Here is a 17439-nt window from a genome sequence, read left to right as displayed (position 1 = left end):
TGGACTCAGTGCAATTATGGCAACTGGTATTCTCAGGCAGTCTCCTGTCACAGTACTAACCAGGCCTGGGTGTTATGGCCACAAGCATGAACTTGAGAGGAACGTATATCTTTCTCAACGAGGACTATCCTGAAGCTGTGCGCCGGAAGAGGAAAGAACTGATCCCAGTCATGAAAGCTGCCAGAGCGTGTAGGGACATTGCTTACATCCGCTATGACAGGCTTATCAATCAATAATGGCAAACCTCCTGCTGAATGTATATTTTTCTCTCTTGCTTTGTTTGTTCTTTTCAGTATTATGACTCTGATAAGCTACCCAGGAAAGGGCAGAAAATTACACGTATTAATATATGTAGCCTTACAAATAAGGTTCATAAAAATCAATAACTTGCTAACATCAGATAACATTCATATATTAGCCATTTCTGAGACTAACTTAATTCATTTGACGATACAGCAGCAGCAATACAAGGATATCACATCTATAGAAGAGCCATATCGCTGTAATGCTTAGAGAAGATCTTATGTGTTATTGAAGTCTTGTGGTTGCAGGTTCACTTGGCACATCTAAGGCCTTTTCTTTTGTGGTGTTGCTATAGGCCACCCAGTGCTAACTGTCAGTATCTAAATAGTGTCTAATCTGTTCCAGGTTATTAAATCAACCTACCAGGGTATTTACAAACACTACAGGAACAAGATCATCCACATGTATTTATCACATTTTTACTAATACTGTAGAACTTTGTTCTAAAGCTGTATCCATACCAATTGGATGCAGTGGCAATATCCAGGAAAGCCATAGTTCTAACAGCTGGGCTTAAAATAGTGTATAAGAGATCATACAAAAGATTTAGCTGTGACTCCTGTTGAAGATGTAAAAAATATTTGTTGGTCTGATGTGATTAATGATGCGCATCCAGAGACTGTCCTTGATAAATTTATGAAATTGCTTCTTCCAATTATTGATAAACATGCACCTGTTAAGAAAGTGACTGTCAGAACTCCATGGTTTGAAGAGGAATTGAAAAACTGTATGGTTGAAAGAGATGGGGCAAAAGGAGTGGCTAATAAAGGAGTGGCTGCACATCTGACTGGCTTACTTACTGCAAATTGAGAAATTGTGACTAAACTCAACAAAAAGGAAGAAGAAACTGTATTATGAAGCCAAGATCAATGATATAAAGAATGATGGAAAAAAACAAGTACTTAAATGAAATTATGGGCAGAAAGACAAATTCGTCGCCATCTTTCATTGAATCAGATGGCGTATTCATCATGAAACCATTTGATTTATTTGAATGATTATTTCATTGGCAAAGTGGGCAAACTTAAGCATGAAATGCCAACAAACAGTTTGAATTTTGTAAAGTTAGTGGGGGAGAGGTGGATGATTGTGATTGTTATCAAATTATTGTTATCAATCAATAATGGCAAACCTCCTGGCATTGACAACTTAGATGGAAAGATACGGAGGATGGTAGCTGACTATAGCCGCTCCTATCTGTCATATCTTTAATCTGAGCCTAGAGGAAAGTCTTTGTCCTTAGGTCTGGAGGGAAGCCAAAGTAATTCCGCTACCCAAGAGTGGTAAAGCGGCCTTTACTGGTTCTAACAGCTGACCTATAACTTGCTGCCAGATCTTAGCAAACTGTTGGGTGAAAAAAGGTGTTTGACCAAATAATGCATGTCAAACGTTTTTTTTAATAATCATTCCTCAGGTAGTTTTTAAAATATATATTCGATAATATATAAACCGAGTGTGTAGCTTTTTCCATAACAGCGGGAGGAACAATGGCCGGTTTACTCAATTGCACACCAACTCACTTTGAGAGCCCCCACCTCTCAGAGTCTAAAGACTGTTGACACCTTAGGGAAGCCACAGAAAAATTAATCTGGTTGATATCCCTTTAAATGGAGGACAGGCACGCATAGGAACACAGACGTTTCAAAATAAGAGGCTCTTCCTGATTGGATTATCCTCAGGCTTTCGCCTGCAATATCAGTTCTGTTATAGCCACAGACAATATTTTTACAGTTTTGGAAACCTTAGTGTTTTTTCTATCCTAACCTGTCAATTATATGCATATTCTAGCATCTGGTCATGAGAAATAGGCTGTTTACTTTGGGAACGTTATTTTTCCAATCATAAAAATAGTGCCCCCTAGCTTCAAGAGGTTAAGTTCTAGACCTCAGATTAATCTGGTAATGAATGGTGTGGCTGATGAACAAGTTGAGGTGTTACCTTAGATTGTAAATTGTCATGGTCAAAACATGTAGATCCAATGGTTGTAAAGATGGGCAGAGGTCTGTCCGTAATAAAGATGTCAAAAAAGCAAGTTCTGCAGGAACAAGTTTTGTCTAATCTTCATTGTCCAGTCATGTGGTCCAATGCTGCAAGGAAATACCTAATTAAGCTGCAGCTGGCCCAGAACGGCACATTTTGCTCTTAATTGTAATCAGAGGGCTGATATAAATACTACGCATGCCAGTCTCTCTTCGCTAAGAGTTGAGGAGACTGACTGCATCACTTCTTTTATAAGAAACATTGTGTTGAAAATCCCAAATTGTTTGCATAGTCAACTTACACACAGCTCTGACACACACACATCCCACCAGACGTCTTTTCATAGTCCCCAAATCCAGAATTAATATAAGAAAACGTAGTATTATGTAGGGCCCTAATTGCATGGAACGTCCATCTCATATTGCTCAAATAAACAGCACACCTGGTTCCAAAAATACAGATATACAGATAAAGCAACACCTCGCGGCACAACGCCTCTCCCCTATTTGACCTAGTTAGTTGTGTATGCCTTGATATGTAGGCTACCTACATATCAAGGCATACACAACTATCTAGGTCAAATAGGGGAGAGGCGTTGTGCCGCGAGGTGTTGCTTTATCTGTATTTTGTGTGCCTTAAAAGAAATGTATGTAGTTCTGTCCTTGGGCTGTTCTTGTCTTGTGATCTGTATGTCATTCTGTATTATGTTTCATGCTTTGTGTGGACCCCAGGAAGAGTAGCTGCTGTTTTTGCAACAGCTAATGGGGATCCTAATAAAATACCAAATGTCACCCACAGCAACGTGTCAGAGGAAACACAATTCGACCGAAGTCAGCTTGCAGGCGCCCGAACCGGTCACAAGGAGTCGCTAGAGCACAATGAGCCAAGTTAAGACCCACCAGCCAAACCCTCCCCTACACGGCGCTGGGCCAATTGTGCGCCGTCCTATGGGGATCCCGGTTATGGCCGGATCAAACCCCAGCCTGTAGAGGCGCCACTGCGGTACAGTGCTTTTGACGGGGGTGCCACCCAGGACTAGAGGTCGACCGATTAATTGGGGCCGATTTCAAGTTTTCATAACAATTAGAAACCGGTATTTTTGGACACAATTTTTTTTTTTACACCTTTATTTAATCTTTATTTAACTAGGCAAGTCAGTTAAGAACACATTCTTATTTTCAATGAGCGGCCTAGGAACGGTGGGTTAACTGCCTTGTTCAGGGGCAGAACGACAATTTCACCTTGTCAGCTCGGGGGATCCAATCTTGCAACCTTACAGTTAACTAGTCCAACGCAAAAACGACCTGCCTCTCTCTCGTTGCACTCCACAAGGAGACTGCCTGTTACGCAAATGCAGTAAGCCAAGGTAAGTTGCTAGCTAGCATTAAACTTCTTATAAAAAAACAATCACTAGTGATGATATAACTAGATATTATCTAGCGTGTCCTGCGTTGCATATAATGTGACTGAGCATACAAGCATACAAGTATCTAAGTATCTGACTGAGCGGTGGTAGGCAGAAGCAGGCGCGTAAACATTCATTCAAACAGCACTTTCGTGCGTTTTGCCAGCAGCTCTTCGTTATGCGTCAAGCATTGCGCTGTTTATGACTTCAAGCCTATCAACTCCTGAGATGAGGCTGGTGTAACCGAAGTGAAATGGCTAGCAAGTTAGCGCGCGCTAATAGCGTTTCAAACATCAGTCGCTCTGAGCCCTCTAGTACTTGTTTCCCTTGCTCATGGGTAACGCTGCTTCCCAGGGTGGCTGTTGTCGTTGTGTTCCTGGTTCGAGCCCAGGAAGGAGCGAGGAAAGGGACGGAAGCTATACTGTTACACTGGCAATTCTAAAGTGCCTATAAGAACATCCAATAGTCAAAGGTTAATGAAATACAAATGGTATAGAGGGAAATAGTCCTATAATTCCTATAATAACTACAACCTAAAACTTCTTACATGGGAATATTGAAGTCTCATGTTAAAAGGAACCACCAGCTTTCATCTGTTCTCATGTTCTGAGCAAGGAACTGAAACGTTAGCACATATTGCACTTTTATTTTCTTCTCCAACACTTAGTTTTTGCATTATTTAAACCAAATTGAACACGTTTCATTATTTATTTGAGGCTAAATTGATTTTATTGATGTATTATATTAAGTTAAAATAAGTGTTCATTCAGTATTGTTGTAATTGTCATTATTACAAATAAATAATTTTAAAAATTGTCCGATTAATCAGTATCGGCTTTTTTGGTCCTCCAATAAATCGGTATCGGCGTTGAAAAATCATAAATCGGTCGACCTCTACCCAGGACCCACTTCAGGGAGGTTTTTCCAATACCTCACAAAGGGCACCTATTTGTAGATGGGTAAAATAAAATAAAAAGCGGACATTGAATATCCCTTTAAGCATGGTGAAGTTACCCAATTCCACTTTAGATGGTGTATCAATACACCTAGTCACTAGGACACACAAAGATACATGCACTAGGACACACAAAGATACATGCGTCCTTCCTAACTCAGTTGCCAGAGAGGAAGGACACTGCTCAGGGATTTCAGAAAACTGAGGATGGAACAACATTGTGTTACTTCACAATGCAAACCTAAATCACCTAAGTGAAAAGAAGAAAGCCTCTACTTATTTGCAATGAATCACTAAAGTAAAACCAGAACAAAAAAATCTGTCCTGAATATAAACTGTTGTGTTTTGGGCAAATCAAACAACACGTCACCGAGTACCACTCTTAACATTTTCAAGCATGGTTGTGGCTGCATCATGTCATGTGTATGCTGGTTATTGGCAAGGACTAGGGAGTTTTTGGGGGGGCTAAAAAGATATGAGCTAGAGCTAAGCACAAAATCCAAGAGGAAATCCTGATTCTGCTGTTCAACAGACACTGGGAGACAAATTCACCTTTCAGCAGGACAGTGACCTAAAACACAAAGCCAAATATACCCAGAGGTTGCTTGATAAGATGACATTGTATGTTCCTGAGTAGCCTAGTTACAGTTGACTTAAAAAATAAAAAAATAAAAAAATCAGCTTGACAGAGCTTGAAGAATTTAAATTTTAAAAAGTGCAAACATTGTACAATCCAGGTCTGCAAAGCTCTTACCCAGAAAAGACCCAAAGCTGTGATCGCTGCCAAAGTCGATTCTAACATGTATTGACTCAGGGGTGTGAAAACTTTCCACATGCGTTTGGTCATGTAGTGTCATTTGATCGAACATCTCATTCCAAAATCATGTGCATTAATATGGAGTTGGTCCCCCCTGTGCTGCTATAGCAGCCTCCACTCTTCTGGGAAGGATTTCCACTAGATGTTGGAACATCGCTGCAGGGACTTGCTTTCATTCAGCCACAAGATCATTAGTGATGTCGGGGACTGACGTTGGGCATTAGGCCTGACTTGCATTTGGCATTGCAATTAGTTCCAAAGGTGTTCGATGGGCTTGAAGCCAGTCAAGTTCTCCTACAACAATCTCGACAAATCATTTCTGTATGGATCTCGCTTTGTGCATGGGGGCATTGTCCTGCTGAAAAAGGGCCTTCCCCAAACTGTTGCACATGGTTGGATGCACAGAATCGTCTAGAATGTCACTGTATGCTGTGGCGTTAAGATCTCCCTTCATTGGAACTAAGGGGCCTAGCCCGAGCCATGAAAAACTGCCCCAGACCATTATTCCTCCACTAAACTTTATAGTTGGCACTATGCATTGCGGCAGGTACCATTCTCCTGGCATCCGCCAAACCCAGATGCGTCAGTCAGACGGTGAAGCGTGATTGATCACTCCAGAGAACGCATTTCCACTGCACCAGAGTCCAATTGCAGCAAGCTTTACACCCCTCCAGCCGACGCTTGGCATTGCACATGGTGATTTTAGGCTTGCGTGCGGCTATTCGGCAAAGGAAACCCATTTCATGAAGCTTCCGACTAACAGTTCTTGTGCTGACGTTGCTTCCAGGGGCAGTTTTGAAATCTGTAGTGAGTGTTGCACCCAAAGACACAATTTTTACACGCTACGCGATTCAGCACTCTGTTCTCGTTCTTTGAGCTTGTGTGGCCTACCGCTTTGCGGCTGAGCCGTTGTTTCTCCTAGTCGTTTCCACTTCACAATAACAGCACTTACAGTTGACCGGGGCAGCTCTAGCAGGCAAAAATTTGACAAACTGACTTGTTGGAAAGGTGGCATCCTATGATGGTGCCGCATTGAAAGTCACAGTTCTTCAGTAAGGCCATTCTGCTGCCAATGTTGGCCTACAGAGGTTGCATGGCTGTGTGCTCGATTTTAAACACCTCAACAATGGGTGTGGATGAAATAGCCATATCCACTAATTTGAAGGGGTGTCCACATACTTATACAAAAGTATGTATAAAAATGTTTTCACTATCATTATGGGGTTATTGTGTGTAGAATTGTTTTATTATCCATTTCGAATTCAGGCTGTAACAACAAAAAGAGTGGATTAAGTCAAAAGGTATGACTACTTTCTGAAGGCACTGTGTATAAGTCTTAGGACTGGCCTCATTAGCCAGTTACATTTCTTCACCCCACCCACACAAGAGCTTGACCTAGGCACACGAGGGCCTGTTGCACTGACTGCAGCTACCCCGCCTGTTGTCCACCCACACACTTTCCATGCATTATCCCCACATTTCATGAACACATACACAGTGAATCGTTGTAGGGTTAGTTCACAGTGCGACTGTGTGAGAGAGGAGACTTGGGGTCTGGGTGATTGAGGCTGATAGAGCGGCTGATTCATATGTCCTCATTTCAGCACAACCATTAGAAAGATGCACAGCTCCATACAGCCGTGAACTGTTTACAGGAGCGAGAGAAGTTGAGAATAGGGCGATATGGCTTAACAATCACATCTTATCATTTTCTAATTTATGGGTGATTCACAGTGCATCAATTACCATTCAAAAGTTGACATATCAACTCATTCAAGGGTTTCTTTATTTTTTACTCTTTTGTACACTGTTTAATAATAGTGAAGACATCAAAACTATGAACATATGGAATCATGTAAAAAACCAACAAACAAAAAAAGTGTTCAACAAATCAAAATATATTTTATATTTGAGAGTCTTCAAAGTAGCCACAATTTGCCTCAATGACAGCTTTGCACACTCTTGGCATTCTCTCAACCAGCTTCATGTTGTAGTCCCCTGGAATGCATTTAATTTAACATGTGTGCCTTGTTAAGTTAATTTGTGTATTATCTTTCCTTCTAAAAATGTGTGTTTGAGCCAATCAGTTGTGTTGTGACAAGGTAGGGATGGTATACAGAAGATAGCCCTATTTTGTAAAAGACCAAGTCAATATCATGGCAAGAATATCTCAAAAAAAGCAAAGAGAAACAACTACTTGATGATTACTTTAAGACATTAAGGTCATTCAAGCCGGAAAATTACAATAACTTAAAAAATTTCTTCAAAACTTTCTTGGGAAAAAGGCATAACCATAAATTCAAATGTATCAAATGAATTAGATACATCGCCCGAGTTGAGAATGAGACTGGAGGAACAGAGAGAGGGAGACAGTGTGCCACTTGTAGTTGTTTGAGCCACTCCCAGTATAAGTACAGGCGGAGACATCCAGTTCCAGACCAGTATGATCAAGGGAGGGCAGCCTCCCCTGGCAGCCGGGTAGCCTATTTGCTTGTGGTACCAGAGGGGAAATCAGCTTCAGACTGTGGGTCTCTACTCCGGTTTCCGGAAGTGAAAGTTGAGACATTATCTTGAGTGACAGCCCAACCGGCAGACTGAAGTTGGCAAGGGGCCACATGAGCTCCTTAACTATGGGCACAACACACACAGTGTCTTGCAAGTGTATTCATCCCACTTGGCGTTTTTCCTATTTTGTTGCATTACAACCTGTAATTTAAATGGATTTTACTTGGATTTCATGTAATGGACATACAAAATAGTCCAAATTAGTGAAATAAAATAAACTTGTTTAAAAATAGTTTTTGGGGGTTTGTTTTTTTAACGGAAAAGGGTGCGTGCATGTATTCACCCCCTTTTCTATGAAGCCCCTAAATAAGACCTGGTGCAACGAATTACCTTCAGAAGTCACATAATTAGTTAAATAAAGTCCACCTGTGTGCAATCTAAGTGTGACATGATCTGTCACGATCTCATATCTGTTATGAAAGGCCCCAGAGTGTGCAACACCACTAAGCAAGGGGCACCACGAAGATCAAGGAGCACTCCAAACAGGTCAGGGACAAAGTTGTGGAGAAGTGCAGATCAGGGTTGGGTTATAAAAAAATCTGAAACTTTGAACATCCCACAGGGCACCATTAAATCCATTATTTAAAAATTGGAAGAATATGGCACCAGAACAAACTTGCCAAGAGGGCCACCCACCAAAACTCAAGGACCAGGCAAGGAGGGCATTAATCAGAGGCAACAAAGAGACCAAAGATAACCCTGAAGGATCTGCAAAGTTCCACAGCGGAAATTGAAATATCTGTCCATAGGACCACTAAGCCGTACATTCCACAGAGCTGGGCTTTACAGAAGAGTGGCCAGAAAAAAAGCCATTACTTGAAGAGGGGGAAAAGCCATTGCGTGAAGAAAAAAATAAGCAAACACATTGTGTTCACCAAAAGGCATGTGGGAGACTCCCCAAACATATGGAAGGAGGTACTCTGGTCAGATGAGACAAATTTAGCTTTTTGGCCATCAAGGAAAACGCTATGTCTGGCGCAAACCCAACACCTCTCATCACCCCAAGAACATCATCCCCACAGTGAAGCATGGTGGTGGCAGCATCATGCTGTGAGGATGTTTTTCCATCATCAGGGACTGGGAAACTGGTCAGAATTGAAGGAATGATGGATGGCGCTAAATACAAGGAAATTCTTGAGGGAAACCTGTTTCAATCTTCCAGAGATTTGAGACTGGGACAGAGGTTCACCTTCCAGCAAGACAATGAACCTAAGCATACTGCTAAATCAACACTCAAGTGGTTTAACCTCTTGAAACTAGGGGGCAGTATTTTCATTTTTGGAAAAATAACGTTCCCAAAGTAAACGGGCTATTTAGTCAGGACAAGATGCTAGAATATGCATATAATTGACAGCTTAAGATAGAAAACACTCTAAAGTTTCCAAAACTGTAAAAATATTGTCTGTGAGTATAACAGAACTGATATTGCAGGCGAAAGCCTGAGAAAAATCCAATCAGGAAGGGACTCTTATTTAGAAAGCTCTGCGTTCCTATTGAGCAGTGAATGGGATATCAACCAGGTTCCTTTTTCTATGGCTTCCCTAATGTGTCTAGTGTCACAAGAAATAGTTTCAGGCTTTTATTTTGAAAAATGAGCCTGAACGACAACATTGCGTCAGTGGTCAGCTGGAGGCTCTCAGAGTGATTTGTGCGTAATAGACCAAATGCGACCATTGTTTCTCTATTTCCTACTAAGAAGCCACCTGTCCCGGTTGATATATTATCGAATAGATATTTGAAAAACACCTTGAGGGTTGATTATAAAAAACATTTGCCAATGTTTCTGTCGATATTATGGATCTAATTTGGAATATTTTTTGGCGTTGTCGTGATCGCAGTTTCCGGTGGATTTCTCAACCAAACGTGAACTACAAACGAAGGTATTTCGGCTATAAAAAATAATCTTTATGGGACAAAATGAACATTTGCTGTCTAACTGGGAGTCTCGTGAGTGAAAACATCCAAAGCTCATCAAAGGTAAACGATTTAATTTGATTGCTTTTCTGATTTGTGACCAAGTTGCTTACTGCTAGCTGGACATAATGCTATGCTAGGCTATCGATAAATTTACACAGATGCTTGTCTTGCTTTGACTGTAAAGCATAATTTCAAAATCTGAGATGACAGGGTGATTAACAAAAGGCTACGCTGTGTTTCAATATATTTCACGAATATTAATATTTTCTAGTAATATTTTTTGTCCGTTGCGCTATGCTAATTAGTGTCAGCTGAGGGGGGGGGGGGGGGGGTAGTTCTAAGAGGTTAAGGGGAAACATTTAAATGTCTTGGAATGCCTAGTCAAAGCCAAGACCTCAATCCAATTGAGAATCTGTGGTATGACTTAAAGATTGCTTTACACCAGTGGAAGCCATCTAACTTTAAGGCTCTGGAGCAGTTTTGCCTTGAAGAATGGGAGAAAAAAAATCCCCATGGCTAGATGTGCCAAGTTTATAGAGACATACCCCAAGAGACTTGCATCTGTAATTGCTGCAAAAGGTGGCTCTACAGAGTATTGACTTTGAAGGGTGGGGGTAATAGGTATGCACGCTCAAGTTCAGTTTGTCTTATTTCTTGTTTGTTTCACAAAAAAAAGATTTTGCATCTTCAAAGTAGTAGGCATGTTGTGTAAATCAAATGAACAAATCCCCCCAAAAAATATTTCTTAATTCCAGGTTAAGGCAGCAAAATAGGAAAAATGCCACGGTGGGTGAATAAGCCACTGTACATACATAGACTAATATCGCTTGACACCCACTTCAGTAGGCAGCCAGCACCACGAGAGACACCTTACACACTGCTATTTTCTGCAGAACGTGTTTCACTAAATGTATTTTCTGTGAAAGAAAAAAAACTATTTGCATGCCCCTGATCACTTTATTGAAGAGACAAAAATGAGTGGTGAAATGGTTTAAAATGCAGATGTCCTTTTGAATGTCTGTGTTTTGAAAATGCAGATTACTGAACTCTAACCCCTGCCTTAATCTCCATGGCTGACTGCAGCATCATCACTATCACCATTCAGTCACAAAAGATGATAGGGCCAAAGACATCCTAGACAAGTCAGCGTTCATCTTAAAATGTGAATCACCGCTTCAATCTTGTGTAGCCAAATATGAAATGGTGTTTTTTTTATTTTAAATAGAATAAAAGTAGAGACTCAGAGCTACAAAATGGTATATCATACACTGCATGAGGAAGAATGGGAAAGTAATTCTGCTTTGAAAGTCAATAAACTTGTAACCCCACTTTTGAGAAAATGGCCCTTGAATGTTTTGGTACAGAGAGCTTTGTCTACACATATTCAGTATCGTTCACACCTTCTTAAGCCTTAGCCCCACCCATTGCTTTAAGGATTCACATGAGGCCATGTGCTAAAGAGTGAGACATTTAACTGTCACTTTACAGATACGATTACAATATGGTCATGTCAGCACACCCCTACCAGACACTTGATGGTCATGAATTGATGGTCATGTGAAAGAAATGCTATAACCACCCCCCAACCACATCTAGCGAAGAAGAAGGGTCATTGACATGTACACATCTTCATGAAATACAATAGATGGCCATAATCTCTTTACTTTGCACATTCTCCCACTGCAAATCTACCATTCCAGTGGTTTACTTGCTATATTGTATTTAATTAGCCACCATGGCCTTTTTTTGCCTTTACCTCCCTTATCTCACATTGTATATAGACTTATTTTTCTACTGTATTATTGACTGTATGTTTGTTTTACTCCCTGTGTAACTGTGTTGTTGTGTGTCGAACTGCTTTGCTTTATCTTGGCCAGATCGCAATTGTAAATGAGAACTTGTTCTTAACTTGCCTACCTGGTTAAATAAAGGTGAAATAAAAAATTGTAATATATTTTTTTATTTAAAAAAATAATCACCCTCAGAAATACCTTGCTAACTTGATGGGTCATGTCATCTTCTGTTGAAGTAGAGTATTTTGCTTAGACATGTAGCTAGCTAGCTAAACAATGAACCATAATCCCAACCCATTCCACTAGCAATACAAACTGATCGTCATAGCTAGCCACCGTGCATGAAATGTTGTAGTAACTAGTGTCAATTTGCGCTAGCTAGGTAACAATAGGCTATAACTAGCAATGCAAATGGCAGATCTGTCTAGCAATATTCATATCATACACGTAAAATTGGCAAGTGTACTTAAAATATAGCTTGACTCTTACCCGTATACATGGATAAACACTTCACGGTAGCATGTATTTTCTGTTTGTAGCTAGCTACAGCTTTGTTTGGCCCCTTGTTGTGTCAAGTCACTCCAGTTCACATTGACTGTGCAGAAAGTAGTCCATCACAATTTTTTCCAGTGATCTTTGTTGATAGCTCCTGCTAAATTCTGGACAGTAATGTTGTTAAGAGCAGTAGCAACACTTTTGCAGTTCCCCATGGCTAAAAAAGCTGCGTTTCCAAGGATTATCTACACATACTGAGCAGCTCATGTTATAGACAGAAGCGTGCTACATGGCAGACCAATCCAAAATCATCTGTAGGCATGTCCAGCCCATCCATTATCTCAGCCAAAAAAAAAACAACACGTTCCAATGCCTCTCTTGTGAAGTACTCCTTGCTTCTTGAAACGGTTCACAAACACCAACATTGAGACACACACACAGACCAGGACACATGTTGCAATTTAAAGCTAGAATCCTAAAGTGGTGTAACTGCCACATCTGTTTGGGATATTACAACAAAGAGGTTACTGCAAACAAACACTTTTCCCCCCCCTTCTCAGAAATCATTGCGCATGCGATAGAACAGCTATCAGCTAGAACACCATGCTCCTCACCTCAGTTTAGTTCGCAAAACAATAACAAATCCGGACACTAAGAAAGTCCCATGTCATCCGAGGAGGGACAAAACCCAGAGTAGGCTGACTAAACCCGAGACAGACCATGGCGCTGACATCTGACGCATGCCCTGTAGCGCACACACACACACACACAGCAGAGAGTCTCATTTTACAGCTAATCACATTTCAGGCCTTGGAAAGACAGAACACAACTACAGCACCAGATGGGCGCACCTAGAACACAGCAGTACTACCACTTAGATTAGACTGCACTAACCAGTGTTTGTGTGGGACAGTCAGGGAGGGCCAGTGATATATAGTGATGGGAAGAAAAAAGATACAATTATACAGTTACATATCGGGATATTATTTTTGATGATACATCGTATTGTTTTACGCTAGTTGGTTGTACCTGCACCAAAACGGCAGTATTTTTCCTTCATAGCTTGTTCTCCATCTTTTTAAAAAGGGATAAAATTTGTTTTCACCACTTTTATTACCATGACTGATCAAACTTGTTTTCTCATGGCTCTCGTCCCTCTTCAGCTGACATGAGCAATATGCTAGAATCATCAAATCACATGATCAGATCACAATACATAGAGTCATAATAATATCAGATTGTGAGGTCCCTGGCAATTCCCAGCCCTAGCGACATAAAGACAGTGACAAACTAGTGTGCAAAAATGAGATTGTGACAAGATAGAAGACCAGGAAAAGGCCAATTTAAGCAGTCAGTTTAAATGAGACACAGAAGCAAGATAAATAGATTGGCTGTACATGCACCATGTGGTGGCATGTAGCCTAGCAGTAAAGAGCATTGGGCCAGTAACCGGAAGATCACTGGTTCGAATCCCTGAGCCAGCAATGTGGAAAACATCTGCCGTTGAGTCAGAAAGTTAACCCCCAACAACAACTGCTTCACAGGCACTGATGACGTGGATGTCGCCCCCCCCCCCCCCCCCCCACACACACACACACACACACCTCTCTAATTCAAAAGGGTTGGGTTAAATGCAGAAGAAATAATTCAGTTGAATGCATTCAGTTGTGCAACTGACTAGGTATTCCCTTTCCCTATATTATGGTGAAACTTTCCCTTACTAATCTTGATTATTGAATGCTCTGTACACCAGGGGTAGGCAAACAGATTCATCCAGAGATTTGACCCCACCCCCACCCCAAAGTTTAGTAAAAAATAATATATACACACTAAACAAACATATAAACACAACATGTAAAGTGTTGGTCTCATAGTTCATGAGCTGGTTTCAACTGTACCGGGCAGATGGCAGACCGTGTGTGTGGCATTGTTTGTGCGAGCGGTTATGCTTATGTCAAAATGTCCCAATTCTTCCAAGGCCTGCATACTCAGCAGACATGTCACCCAATCTGCGTGTTTGGGATGCTTTGGATTGATGTGCACAACAGCGGGTTCCAGTTCCCGCTAATACCCAGCAACTTCACAGGCATTGAATAGGAGTGGGCCAACATTCCACAATCAACAGCCTGATCAACTCTATGCGAAGGAGATGTATTGCGCTGCATGGGGAAATTGGTCACACCAGATACTGACTGGTTTTCTGATCCACGCCCCTACTTATTTTTGACTAACATATGTATATCTGTAATCCCAGTCATGTGAAATTCATAGATTAGGGCCTAATTATTTAAATTTACTGATTTCCTGATATGACTTGTAACTCAGTAAAATCTCTGAAATTGTTGCATTTATATTTATGTTCAGTTTATATTGCTCTGCATCCTATGCAACAGCTCTAGTCATGCATGAAAATAAATAATTTATTCTACAGGAGATCTGCCAGGGAAACTCAGTGGCTGTGATCTCTTATTAGGGCTGAATTCTGGAACTTTATCTAAACATTCAATATCAGACTATTCACTTTATCTTCTACCAATGGATAGACACAACAATTGTAGCTATGTAGATATGAGCATCTAACCCAACTCAAATCTATCTTGCAAGTTATATTCATCTTGAGAGAATGTTAATCTGCCAATGCAGAAGTGTGCCTACAATACACATTTCTGTAGTTTTCTGTGTATCCAACCAAGGCTAATATATATATATATATATAGCCTGGTGGTCCAGATCTGCTAAAGTGCTAATTTAGCAAACTGCTCTCTGTGTTCGTTCCACATCATGCCAAACGTGTATGGCATGACAAGTTATGATAGGATAGAGGTGTTGGCTACAGTACAGCCTGTGACCAATCAGGCTGTGAAGGCACTACCATGACTATACGGCATCTCAGGGCTCGACATCAACGCTTGTCCGCTTCCCCGGGGCAAGTATAATAAAAAATATATATAATAATAATAAATATAGATTTAAGCTGGCCGAATGGACAAGTTAAAGAAATCACTAAAAAAAAAACAATATCAAACAATTAGGCTAAGCCGAATTGGAGTGGTGTCCTCCGGGGGCGGGGGACAAGTGACTTGAGCTCTTTCAACAAGTAAAAAAAAATATATATTTTTTTTTATGTCCTACTGGCTAAAAACGTTAATGTCCAGACCTGCATCTCAGTTATGGAACACGAGCTTATACTGCTTGACAGATATTACTGGGTTAACGGAAATCTGCCTGCATGGCATGTGGCATGATTGATATATGTTGCTGTAGAGTCCCTGCTTTGCCCAGCAAGAGTGGCTATTGCCTAGCAATATCAAGGCATTGAAGGCAGCAATGAAAGATGCATCAGCAATCTGTTAAACATGGCTCATCTAGCTAATGATGTGGGACATGAGACGTGCTTGACTGTGCATTACAAATAATAAATTCATTACTAAACACTCACCCTTTGAAATCAAATATATCGACCCACGGTATTGCTTTTAACTGGTACGTTACAGGGCCTAACGTTACCTAGCTAATCACTGATGCTGACATATCCTAGCTACAGTAGGCAGGCACCACGATGTTGATGCCAACCTGTCATGAAAGATTAATGAATTCGTATTGCAACGGCTGACTGGCTAACGTGATGCTTCTTGCCTGTGCATGAACTACAGGCCGTTGCACCTCCCCTAAAAGTGCTCTGCTTTTTCAGACTAACTGCACATAGTAATAACTTCTATATTGAAAGACAGACTGCCGGTTGGCTACATATGTTTATATCCAAGCCATTTTAGTGAGAGAGAAAAAAAAACACGCCCCACCCGAAACACTCCCCGGATCTGGGCGGGACAGTGAGGGGGGTTCTGAGTCCAAGACAACCCGAGACAAGGCGTTTCAGTAGCCATCAGCTTAGCGCTAACATCAGGGGGACAACACGCGCAAATAACCGTTAGCCAGCTTGCCATCTCAGTTGGCTAAAAAAACACAAATAGCAACGACATTAGAGGACAGTTGCTAGTTAGTTTGCTAACTAAACTCGGCAAACAAAGGTTGACTACCTACAATAGCTAACGTTAGCTAACTCGACAAGTGCAAACATCTTAAGACATTCTGAGAGCTAGAACTGGCTGTGGTGTAATGCAAGGTAGTTAACGTTAGCTAACGTACTTAACGTTACTGCAACACATAATACTATTCAACTCAAAATAAACGCTTTACTTAAACCTTCAAATAGAATACTTAACGTCGTTAGTGTGGCTTACTCCTGTGGATAACGTTAGCTAACCTTCCGCGCAAATGGATTTAGCATCAGGGATGTTGCCACACACCCTAGCTTACGAAAACAGACATAAACCAGACACTCACCACACAGAAATGGGTGCCAAATTCCTCTTTTCGGGAAGGGAAACTCGACCCCAGCAAATTTCAGAGGCTCCTACAAAGCCAAAAGCGGTGTGCTCTGCAACAGCTGTGTTCTGTTTTGAATGAGGATTGAATAGACACGAGAAAAGGGGCGGGATTTAGAAAGTTCGCTCGCCTTCGCTGTTGCCCGCTGAAACCTGGTCTCAGAGCAAGTCGTATTGTTGTGTACGTGTGTAGCTAAATCCGAAACTTGCAACAGATGTGTTCTGTTTTGAATAAGGGTTGAATGGACACGGGAAAAATGGCGGAATTTAGAAAGTCGCCCGCTGCAACCTGGTCTCAGAGCACTTCGTGTACGGAAATCCGAAAGCCTAGTTTTCAGGATAATAAATGACATGTCCAATGGTATGTTTTAATTTGTGGATTTGTCAGGATGCCAATTTCGTATGATATAATACGAATTGTAATTCGTGACATATGTTACGAATTTGCAAAATACAGAATATGTTAAATCAAATCAAATCAAATTTATTTATATAGCCCTTCGTACATCAGCTGATATCTCAAAGTGCTGTACAGAAACCCAGCCTAAAACCCCAAACAGCAAGCAATGCAGGTGTAGAAGCACGGTGGCTAGGAAAAACTCCCTAGAAAGGCCAAAACCTAGGAAGAAACCTAGAGAGGAACCAGGCTATGTGGGGTGGCCAGTCCTCTTCTGGCTGTGCCGGGTGGAGATTATAACAGAACATGGTCAAGATGTTCAAATGTTCATAAATGACCAGCATGGTCGAATAATAATAAGGCAGAACAGTTGAAACTGGAGCAGCAGCACAGTCAGGTGGACTGGGGACAGCAAGGAGTCATCATG

General features: G+C 41.1%; 1 protein-coding gene across 5 annotated transcripts in view; it reads right to left on the bottom strand.

Moving 5' to 3' along the window:
- The window catches only part of LOC139406651 (ras-specific guanine nucleotide-releasing factor RalGPS2-like), a 143748-nt gene extending 127038 nt beyond the window's left edge, over positions 1–16710 (bottom strand). For 4 of the 5 annotated variants that reach the window (XM_071149493.1, XM_071149495.1, XM_071149492.1 and 1 more), the window contains exon 1: positions 16575–16710. The gene's annotated coding sequence lies outside the window, so the exon portion shown is untranslated. Of the gene's footprint in view, positions 1–12844; positions 12926–16574 lie in introns of those variants that run through there. The other variant, XM_071149494.1, reaches the window with a different exon arrangement.
- Positions 16711–17439: the final 729 nt, after the last annotated feature.

Source organism: Oncorhynchus clarkii, chromosome 4, assembly GCF_045791955.1.
Source record: "Oncorhynchus clarkii lewisi isolate Uvic-CL-2024 chromosome 4, UVic_Ocla_1.0, whole genome shotgun sequence".
Lineage (NCBI taxonomy): Eukaryota > Metazoa > Chordata > Actinopteri > Salmoniformes > Salmonidae > Oncorhynchus > Oncorhynchus clarkii.
This window is presented reverse-complemented; position numbering and strand designations above follow the sequence as displayed.